Consider the following 12174-nt stretch of genomic DNA (forward strand, 5'->3'; position numbering starts at 1 on the left):
TTGATGTATATTAGATACTATTTTATATTCTGTAGTTTAATTATATGTACGCACACACAAACACACACTTCGGTGTCTTATTATGTTTCTGCAGTGAAACCAAAATCCTTCCTTCACGCCCTTTGATTTTATGTTTTCCTCAGGAAGGCAGGAGTTATGGTATATGATAAAATATTATGTTTTATTCAGTCCACTTATGAAATTGTTTAATATTGTTATAAATATTTATATAACTTATTTTAAATTTCCAAATAACATAGGTCACATGAAATTTGACAACTTTTTTTCTTCTCACAACTATTTTGACTGTATACTCACCAAAAATCAAAATTTAGACAAAATTGACTTTTAGACTAATTCTCATTTTTTACATGTAAAAGACGACATGGGACTTTTAAGTCTAGGTTGTCCTGAGTCTACAGTCACTGAGGTTTTATGTCACTATGTCCTCCATTCAAATAATATGATTTTCGGGCTTTATTCATGTCATTTTTATATCCTCATTAAGATTTAAAATTTATTTACATGGGTCTACAAATTTATTTCAAATCGTAGTCATAATATTTGGCTGTTGTAAATAGACACTGATTTTGTGTGTTTGCTTTTTTTAAGGACTAATGTTGCTGGACAGGCAGGTATTAGAGACAGGGTGGATCTGCTGGCCAGGCAGGTAGTGTAGACAGGGTGGATCTGGTGGGGAGGCAGGTACTGTAGACAGGGTGGATGTGCTGGGGAGGCAGGTAGTGTAGATAGCGTGGATCTACTGGCCAGGCAGGTAGTGTAGACAGGCTGGATCTGCTGGGGAGGCAGGTACTGTAGACAGGGTGGATCTGCTGGGCAGGCAGGTAGTGTAGACAGGGTGGACCTGCTGGACAAGCAGGCAGTGTAGACAGGGTGGATCTGCCAGCCAGGCAGGTAGTGTAGATACCGTGGATCTACTGGCCAGGCCGGTATTGTAGACAGGGTGGATTTGCTGGGCAGGCAGGTAGTGTAGACAGGATGGATCTGCTGGACAGGCAGGTAGTGTAGATAGCGTGGATCTGCTGGACAGGCAGGTATTAGAGACAGGGTGGATCTGCTGGACAGGCAGGCAGCGTAGATAGGGTGGACATGCTGGACAGGCAGCTAGTGTAGACAGGGTGGATCTGCTGGACAAGCAGGTAGTGTAGACAGGGCGGATCTTCTGGGCAGGCAGGTAGTGTAGACAGGGTGGACCTGCGGGCCAGGCAGGTAGTACAGACAGGGTGGATCTGCTGCCCAGGCAGGTAGTATAGACAGGGTGGATCTGCTGGCCAGGGAGGTAGTGTAGATAGCGTGGATCTACTGGCAAGGCAGGTAGTGTAGACAGGGTGGATCTGCTGGCCAGGCAGGTAGTGTAGACAGGGTGGATCTGCTGGGAAGGCAGGTACTGTAGACAGGGTGGATATGCTGGACAGGCAGGTAGTACAGACAGGGTAGATCTGCTGGACAGGCAGGTAGTGTAGATAGCGTGGATCTACTGGCCAGGTAGGTAGTGTAGACAGGGTGGATCTGCTGGGCAGGCAGGTAGTTTAGACAGGGTGGACCTGCTGGACAAGCAGGCAGTGTAGACAGGGTGGATCTGCCGGCCAGGCAGGTAGTGTAGATACTGTGGATCTACTGGCCAGGCCGGTAGTGTAGACAGGGTGGATCTGCTGGGCAGGCAGGTAGTGTAGACAGGATGGATCTGCTGGACAGGCAGGTAGTGTAGATAGCGTGGATCTGCTGGACAGGCAGGTATTAGAGACAGGGTGGATCTGCTGGACAGGCAGGCAGCATAGATAGGGTGGACATGTTGGACAGGCAGCTAGTGTAGACAGGGTGGATCTGCTGGACAAGCAGGTAGTGTAGACAGGGCGGATCTTCTGCGCAGGCAGGTAGTGTAGACAGGGTGGATCTGCTGCCCAGGCAGGTAGTATAGACAGGGTGGATCTGCTGGCCAGGGAGGTAGTGTGGATAGCGTGGATCTACTGGCAAGGCAGGTAGTGTAGACAGGGTGGATCTGCTGGCCAGGCAGGTAGTGTAGACAGGGTGGATCTGCTGGGCAGGCAGGTACTGTAGACAGGGTGGATCTGCTGGATAGGCAGGTAGTACAGACAGGGTGGACCTGCTGGACAAGCAGGTAGTGTAGACAGGGTGGATCTGCTGTCCACGCTGGTAGTGTAGATAGCGTGGATCTACTGGCCAGGCAGGTAGTGTAGACACGGTGGATCTGCTGGGCAGGCAAGTAGTGTAGACAGAGTGGACCTCCTGAACAAGAACGTAGTGTAGACAGGGTGGATCTGCTGGCCAGGCAGGAAGTGTAGATAGCGTGGATCTACGGGCCAGGCAGGTAGTGTAGACAGGGTGGATCTGCTGGGGAGTCAGGTACTGTAGACAGGGTGGATCTGCTGGGTAGGCAGGTAGTGTAGACAGGGTGGACCTGCTGGACAAGCAGGTAGTGTAGACAGGGTGGATCTGCTGGCGAGGCAGGTAGTGTAGATTGCGTGGATCTGCTGGACAGGCAGGTAGTGTAGACAGGGCGGATCTGCTGGCCAGGCAGGTAGTGTAGACAGGGTGGATCTGCTGGCCAGGCAGGTAGTATAGACAGGGTGGATCTGCTGGCCAGGGAGGTAGTATAGACAGGGTGGATCTATTGGACCGGCAGGTAGTATAGACAGGGTGGATCTGCTGGCCAGGCAGGTAGTGTAGACAGGGTGGATCTGCTGGGGAGGCAGGTAGTGTAGACAGGATGGATCTGCTGGGAGGCAGGTACTGTAGACAGGTAGGATCTGCGGGGCAGGCAAGTAGTGTAGACAGGGTGGACTTGCTGGAAAAGCAGGTAGTGTAGACAGGGTGGATCTGCTGGCCAGGCAGGTAGTGTAGATAGCGTGGAGCTAATGGCCAGGCAGGTAGTATAGACAGGGTGGATCTGCTGGGAAGGCAGGTAGTGTATACAGGGTGGACCTGCTGGAGAAGCAGGTAGTGATGACAGGGTGGATCTCCTGGCCAGGCAGGTGGTGTAGATAGCGTGGATCTACTGGACAGGCAGGTTGTGTAGACAGGGTGGATCTGCTGGGCAGGGTGGTAGTGTAGACAGGGTGGACCTGCTGGATAGGCAGGTAGTATAGACAGGGTGGATCTGCTTTCCAGGCAGGCAGTGTAGATACTGTGGATCTACTGTCCAGGCAGGTAGTGTAGACAGCGTGGATCTGCTGAGCAAGCAGGTAGTGTAGACAGGTAGGATCTGCGGGGCAGGCAAGTAGTGTAGACAGGGTGGACTTGCTGGAGAAGCAGGTAGTGTAGACAGGGTGGATCTGCTGGACAGGCAGGTAGTGTAGACAGGGCGGATCTGCTGGCCAGGCAAGTAGTGTAGACAGGGTGGACCTGCTGGACAGGCAGGTAGTGTAGACAGGGTGGATCTGCTGGGCAGGGTGGTAGTGTAGTTTGCGTTGATCTGCTGGCCAGGCAGGTAGTGTAGACAGGGTGGATCTGCTGGCCAGGCAGGTAGTATAGACAGGGTGGATCTGCTGGCCAGGGAGGTAGTATAGACAGGGTGGATCTACTGGACATGCAGGTCGTATTGACAGGGTGGATCTGCTGGCCAGGCAGGTAGTGTAGATAGCGTGGATCTACTGGCCAGGCAGGTAGTGTAGACAGGGTGGATCTGCTTGGGAGGCAGGTACTGTAGACACGGTGGACCTGCGGGACAGGCAGGTAGTGTAGACAGGGTGGAGCTGCTGGCCAGGTAGGTAGTGTAGATAGCGTAGATCTATTGGCCTGGCAGGTAGTATAGACAGGGTGGATCTGCTGGGCAGGCAGGTAATGTAGACAAGGTGGATCTGCTGTACAAGCAGGTAGTGTAGACATGTCGGATCTGCTGGGCAGGCAGGTAGTATAGACAGGGTGGATCTGCTGCAGAGGCACGTAGTATAGACTGGGCGGGTCCACTGGACAGGCAGGTAGTGGAGATAGCGTGGAACTACTGGCCAGGCAGGTAGTGTAGACAGGGTGGATCTGCTGGGCTCTTGTCATATGACTAGCATGACTGGCATGAGTTTATGACAAGATGGCTAGGAAGGAATTTTTCAGCTCCATTTTTATCTCATGGGACCACCATCATATGTATGCAATGCACGAGTGTAAAATCACATTTAGTTAAGTCAGCTTACACTAAGCTATGGACCCAGATGGTCCTGGGGCCTTTTTCCACTGGGAGATCTTTAAGGACCTTTCTTAGCTTTTCTATGCTAATTGGTATATTCATAGTTGCCTTATTTCAGTGCCCATTTTGTTAATGTGTATTTTTACTAGGAAATCACCCATTTTTTCTAGGTTTCCAGTTTGATGCAATTATTTGACTTTTAATTTCTCTTCTGTTTTTAGTTTTGTACATAATTTTCCTATCTACTTTTGCACTCTTTTTTCCATCAACAATATTTTTAAAATATACTTTTTAGCTTTTTTGAAGAATTGTTATGTTTGACAATTTTTTATGACCTAATCATGACCGTAAATGATTTTTAATTAATTTCAGCTTAATGTCTTTTGTAGGGCACAACTGTTAAAATACAAAATTACAACAAATGTGGGTTTGCAGGTCTTAATTGGCTTTTTTTTGTGGTTCTAGAATCAGGCAGCAGTCCAGACCAAAAATGGTTCAGAATGATCTGCCACACGACATGTGCGGGTTATATTTATAGCCAGAGAAAAAAAGTGACATACAGAAAACAGAAGTGAGGTATAGAGGTTGCTGGATTGGTTACAGACCTGGTTACAGCCTGGATTTGCCGTCTTGGAACTTGTTTTGAACAGCTGGCTGCTGGCCATTGACTGACACTCGGCTGATGTGATTGGCTGAACCGCCGCAATTTGTTACCATGATACATTCCCAAGTCAGATTTTCAGTTTGTTTCTATACTAAATTAGGTTGCGATTCTTCTTCTTCTTCTTTTTTCTTTTTTGAGGCGGAGTCTCGCTCTGTCGCCCAGGCTGGAGTGCAGTGGCGCGATCTCAGCTCACAGCAAACTTCGCCTCCCGGGTTCATGCCATTCTCCTGTCCCGGTCTCCCGAGTAGCTGGGACTGCAGGCTGCCACCACCAAGTCTGGCTAATTTTTTTGTATTTTTTTTTAGTAGAGACTGGGTTTCACCTTGTAAGCCATGATGGTCTCGATTTCCTGACCTCATGATCCACCTGTCTCGGCCTCCCAAAGTGCCGGGATTACAGGCGTGAGCCACGGCGCCCGGCCGCGACTCTTTACAAGGACTCCTTGGGAGGCTTCTAAAGCCCAAATGTTGTTTGATGTAAGAATTCCTCCCTTTTGGTCAGCCTCTCAATTTTGAGATATTGATCAAAACTTTGGGCATTGGTGTCACTCTTTGTTATCGTTGTAAATTGAGTTATTAGGACTTATTTGCTTTCAGTGTGGCATTTTCAAGTTTTATTTGGTCTCAGTGCCCTCTGGGCAATATCAGAACACTGTTGTGTAAGGCGGAAATAGAGCAATAGAAAATAACAACTGATTTGTTAATATCAGATTACTTCAAGTTACTTGTTTTGGTAAGAATTAAAGCAGAGGGGACTTCTTTATGCTGACTCAGGTAGACTGGAATCTCTTCAGGGAAAAAGGGAGCTCTTTTGGGATCTATCTACTTCCTTAAAGTTTCAGCTTTGTTGTGTGTCATTCAGCGTGAGTGTCTCCATTCTGGTTTTGCCTGCTCAGTGTGGCCTAATGCGGGAGTTGTGACCAAAACAATGACCTCCCGTAATTTGTTCAACAGTTCTCCCCTTTTGGTTAGGTTCCTACCTAGGTGAGGGTGTGACTAAAAACTTAGGGCATTAGCAGTATTCTCAGTAACTATCATTTTAGGTTTCCGGTCTCAACACATCATTTAAGAAGTCAGTAAAGCTTTCTTCTATTGTGACAGCATATTTAATACTGAGAAAGAAAAGAAAATTTCTATCTTGCGAATGTGAGCTTCCTCTAAATTATCAGGTCCAGGGAGGCATGGGAATGAGGCAGCAGTCACGTCCCATTTCCCTCTTAGCTAAGTAATCATATCTTGAAGCTGCTTGCTATGTAGACTAGACTGACTGTCATCAGCTATAGATTAACCTAAGAGTGTCTTTGAATATTTTTTTCCAGTGGCAAATATTTGCTTCTGTTGTATCGTAGCTGAAAGGAATGCTGGGAAACAAAATAAAGACAAGCATTCATTAGAATAAGTGATCCAGTCACAAGGAATCAATTTGAACTTTTTTTTTTTTTCACAGTCATACTTTGAAAACGTCCAGCCGTAAATTGAAATAGTCTCCAAAATGTGAATTTTTTTCCCTGGTTCTAAGATGACCAGCTTTCTTAGAGAGTGAACTACACCATAAGAAAAATGATATGACCATGTTTACACATATATGTTATCTTAACATAAAACATGTAGAAGGGGCATTTCTTTGAAAGTATATATTAGTCTGTATAATTTACTTTGCAGTATCATGAATGCTCTTATTTTTAAAAATAGGAGTAGTTACTGTCAATTACTAATTTTTAGTACAAATAATTTAGCAGATATCTGAAAAAATTACAATTTTTAAATAGAGGTTTTATTTTAAATTTGTTTTAGATTCATACAGAAATTGGGAAGAAAATGCAGATTTCCCATGTAGATGCAACCTAGTTTCCCCTCTTTTTAACATATCAACATGTATCAGATAGGTTTAACATCTTTTTTTTTTTTTTTCCCAGACAGAGTCTCAACCAGGCTGGAGTGCAGTGGCATGATCTCGGCTCACTGCAACCTCCGCCTCACAGGTTCAAGTGATTCTCCTGCCTCAGCCTCCTGAGTAGCTGGTATTACAGGCGCCTGCCATCATGCCCGGCTAATTTTTGTATTTTTAGTAGAGATGAGGTTTCACCACGTTGGCCAGGCTGGTCTTGAACTCCTGATCTCAGGTGATCCGCCCGCCTCAGCCTCCCAAAGTGCTGGGATTACAGGCATGAGCCACCACTCCTGACCAACATCTTACATCATTTCTTGTCATACTTAATGACTGGGTATTACTATATTATTAAATAAGCTCACATCTTATTTGGTTTCCCTTAGTTCTGCCTTTTTCTCTCCCAGGATCCTATCTAGGATCCCATAGGACATTTAGTCATCATGTCAGGCTCTTCTTGGCTGTGACAGTCTCTCAGACTTTACTTCTGAGGACCTGGAACAGTGTTAGGAGGATTGGTCAGGTATTGTGTAGAATGTCCTCCATTGTGGTTTACTTGGGGTTTTTCTCATAATCAGCCTGGGTTTAGGGGTTTGCGGGAAGCAGAGCAGATGTGTAGTGTGTCCACAAAAAGAGTCAAAGACTGTAAAATATTTGAAGAGATGTATTCTGAGCCAAATATGAGTGACCATGGCCCTTGACACAGCCCTCAGGAGACCCTGAGAACATGTGCTCAAGGTCGTTGGGGTGCAGGTTGGTTCTATACATTTTAGGGAGATAGGAGACATCAATCAAGTGTATTTAAGATATATATTGGTTCGGTCCAGAAAGGTGGGACAACCCAATGGATTAGGGTGGGATGGGGCTTCCAGGTTATAGGTACATTTAAAATTTTTCTGATTGGCAGTTTGTTGAAAGACTTACTATCAATAGAAAGGAGTGTCTGGGCTATGATAAGGGGTTATGGAGACCAAGGTTTTGTCATGGAGATGAAGCTTCCAGGTAGCAGGCTTCAGAGAGAATAGATTGTAAATGTTTCTTATCAGATTTTAGGTTGTGTTGATGTTAAATGCTGATTGGCTTTTCCTGAATTCCAAAAGGGAGGAGGGCATAATGAGGCATGTCTGACCACCTCTTTCCCATCATAGCCTGAACCAGTCTTCCAGGTTAACTTTGGTGTCCCCTGGTGGAGAGGTGGTTGTGGGAAAGATCTTTGAATTTTATTTTTGGTTTGCAAGTGCTAGTGTAGTCACTTCATGCTGTCACTTCATGCTCTCAAGATGTGTTATCACCATTAATGTTAACTTTTATCACTTGGTTGAGGCAGTGTTTTCAGGTTTTTCACTGTGAAGTTACTTTTTTCCCATGTCTATATTGTATGTATGCTTTTGGAGGAAGTCATCATGCAGAGCTCATACTTAAAGGAGTGGGGAGTTAGCCCCACCTCCTTGATGGCTGTCTATATCAGGTATTTGGAATTCTTCTGTATAAGAGATTTCTATTCAGGCCATTTGCATATCTGTTTAATCATTTATTTATACCAGTATGGGTCCACAGATAGTTACTTTAATCTTTTGGTTGTTATCTAATTGTACAGTATTTTGTTGCTCTTTGTTCATAGCTGTGGCCATTGGTAGCTCTTTCCACTGGCTCCTTTTACATAATTTCATGGTTTTTTTTTTAATAATTTATTTCTGTTACTTCAAAAGTACCCTGGCTCATATATTTTCTGTCCCAGTCCTAGTTTCAGCTATTTCTTCTAATAGCCCTGATTTCTTTTGTTAGAGAATGGTATGAAAAACTTACATCTGGCCACTAAATGTGGTCATTGCATCATGACACTTACAGCTGACAGTGCAAAGAAATATATGTGTGTCTTCTAACTTATATGTACCCACTTAATTATAAAGGTTTCTATGTGGAACCATCTATGTATATGTTAAGCTAAATGTGAGTTTATACTTATGTTGTATATATATATATTCTGACTCATTATGACAGAGATCATTCTAGGCTTCCCTATTTTTTATCTGTAACTTCTCACTGTAATAGTGAGGAACCTGGCTCCTACTATCTGCCATTTATTTCATCCCTTGTACTATTGGGAACAAGGAGTTCATTCTTGATCAAGATTCCAGGTTGGGACTTAATAAGAAATATATGTTTGGTCTGTGTCTGCAGTTCCTGGTACAGAGCTTCTAAAACTATTATAATTTCCTGAACAGTAGGGCTGCTAGGAGCATCTTGTGTTCTAATATTTGGTCTTTGGCCCTGGTTCCTGATGCAGAGTTCCTAAATCTCTTGGAATCTCCTGGATAATAGGAATGGCTTCTGTTCTAATAAGGACACTCTGTGGGTTCCTGGATGGTTTCAGGATGGGGATGGTCACCAGAAAGACCAAGCCATGATAAGAAGGTTGTAACTTTTAGCTTAACATGCAATCCTTTGAGGGTGTGAAGGGACTGGAAATGGAGTTAATAATCCGTCATGTCTACATGATGAAGCTTCCATAAAAATTCCTAAAATATGGAATTTGGAAAGTTCCAGATCAAGGCTGACAGATTTGATGTCTAGTGAGGGCTCATCTATCATAGATAGTGCCTTTTAGCATGTCGTGACATGGCAGAATGGGGAAACGGGCTCCTAGATGCTTTTATAAGGGCACTGGTTTCATTCATGAGGACAGCACTCTCATGATCCGATCACCTCTCGGTTACCTCTGAATACCATCCCTTTGGGGATTACATTTCAAAATAGGAATTTGGGGTGGGGGTGTACACACATTGAGACCATAATAACTAGTAAACATAAGTAAGTATTTCCTAGTTCCATAAGCCATCATAGCAAATTGTCAAACCTGAAGAGGGGGTGTAGGAATATCTAGTTTCTAGCCAAGTCATATAGAAGTTTGGGTAAACTGGGGATTCACAACTTGTGATTGGCATCTGAGGTTGTGGACAGTCTGGTGTTACTAAGCCCTTAACCTGTAGGGTGTATACTAACTCCAGGTAATCAGTGTCACAGTTGAATTACAGGATACCCAATTGTTTTCCAGAGAGTTGGAATATTGGTTGGTATGGGAAACACCCCCCACCCCCCACAATTTGCTGTTAAAAGTGGAGTGTTGATAGTATAGAGGAAAATCATGGTTATTTTTCTTTTTACAGATATAGTAGTTTCAAAATTAACTATTATCCTTATGGGAAATAACTTTATAAAATAGAGTCCACTGTTCGTGTATATAGTACGTTTTGTTTTTAGTCTATGGATTCTACTCATTTCCAGCTCAGCACCTTTGGCCCACCACTTGCAACATACATTGGTAATACAGTTAGATTCTTGGTTGCACTCTGTATTTTGTCCTTAGATACTTCCACATCCTAAATAATTTAATTTGTGTAGATTGTGATTTGTTCTTTGTGCATTAAAATTCTGTGGGTTTTATCAAATGCATAGTGTCAGATATCCACTACTGAAGTAGCATACAGAATACTTCAAATCCCCACCCCAGACAGTCACTGATCTGACTATCATCTCTTTGGTTGTGCTTTTTCCAGAATGTTATATGAATGGAGTCATATAATGTATAGCATCTTCATACTGCCACCCTTTACTTAGCAACATAGATGCAAGATTCATTCATTTGTTTTCATGGATTGACAGTTCATTCCTTTCTGTTGGTGAATGGTATTCCATTGCATGGTTGTACTTCAAATTGATTGTGCATTCAGCTATTGAAGAACGTTCTGATTACTTCAAGTTTTGGCCATTATGAGTAGAGTGCCTCGTATATAATTACATGCTAGTTTTTGTTTGAACATAATTTTTCAAAGCAGCTGTCTAAACATACACAATTTAGGGGTGCATTTGTTGGATTGTAAGGTAAGACTTGTTTATCTTTGGGAAAAACTGTCAAACTATTTCCCAAAGTGGCTGTACCCATTCATGCATTCTGCCAGTAATGAATGGCCGTACCTATTGTTCTTCAACCTCCAATTGTTACTGTTGAGCTTTTTTAAGAGTCCCACAGTTGCACTAGGTGTGCAGTGATATCTCAGCATTATTTTAATTTGCAGTCTCCTAATGAGATATATTGAGCATCCTTTTGTGTGATTATGTGCTATCTGTATATTTTCTTTTTTTTCTTTTTTCTTTCTATTTTTATTGAGATAGAGTCTCGTTCTGTCACTCAGGCTGGAGTGCAGTGGCGTGATCTTGGGTCACTGCAACCTCCACCTCCGATATTCAAGCAATTCTCTTGCATCAGCCTCCCAAGTAGCTGGGATTACAGGCACCCACCACCATGCCTTGCTAATTTTTTTGTATTTTTAGTAGAGAGGGGGTATCACTATGTTGGCCAGGCTGATCTCAAATTCCTGACCTCGGGTGCCTCACCCACCTCAGCCTCCCAAAGTGCTGGGGTTATAGGCATGAGCCACCACACCTGGCCTGCTATCTATATATTTTATTTGGCTGGATATCTGTTCAGATATTTACCCAGTTTTATTTGGGTTTTTAGTTTTCTTAGTGTTCGTTTGAAGAGTTCTTTGTGTATTTTCAATACAGTTTTTAAAATCACGTTTGTATTCTGTAAATATCTTCTCACAGTGTGTCTTGTCTTTTTGTTCTCTGAATAGGGTTTTTCATAGTAGAAAATTTAGTTTTATAAAGTCTGTTCTCAGTATTTTCACGAATTGGCACTTGATGCTGTGTGTTAAAACTCAACACCAGATCCAATGTCTCTTAGGTTTTCTTTTAGATTATTTATAGTTTTGCCCTTGAAGTTGTAGTCTCTGGACTATTTTGAGTAGGTTTTTCTGTTTTAATTTGTGTATAGAGTCATTTCATTCTATATGGCTTCCAAATAATTCTTCCATCACCATTTATGGGAAGGGTATGGATATAGTGGCCTTTATTTCGGTTTGAATATGCAAAATTATGACACTGAATAAACGGAATATTGAATTTTATAGGTATTTCAGGACAGCCAGGAGGGGGCGCACATCCGCCGACAAACTGTGAGCAAGAGCGTCTGTGCTGAACCACGGAGCCACCAGAGGGCGCGCGATCCCGCCCCAACCAACTTCCCGCGGAGGTGCCAGAAGCAGCGAGGAGCTTCAACTTCCCCAGTGCAGCACGAGGGTCGTGTTACCTTGGTGTTCTTCATTGGTGAGTAAAAAGCTCCTGTCCACGGCCCTGAGTACCAAGGAGTGAGTCTTTAGAGCACTCAGCAGAGGAAGAAATTCATCTAGAAAAATACAATCCCCAAATCTCACTGTTTGGAGTACACCCTAACATCATTGTCAATGTCCAAGACACAGTGGCTGCTAATATATATTCTTACAGTGGCCTCTAATATAATAATCACACGGTGCCCTACATTACTATGATATCCACACCGTGCCCTAACACCCATATAATATCCACACCATGCCCTAACACTGATGCAATCCACACCATC

Source organism: Gorilla gorilla, chromosome 17 (assembly GCF_029281585.2).
Source record: "Gorilla gorilla gorilla isolate KB3781 chromosome 17, NHGRI_mGorGor1-v2.1_pri, whole genome shotgun sequence".
Taxonomy (NCBI): domain Eukaryota; kingdom Metazoa; phylum Chordata; class Mammalia; order Primates; family Hominidae; genus Gorilla; species Gorilla gorilla.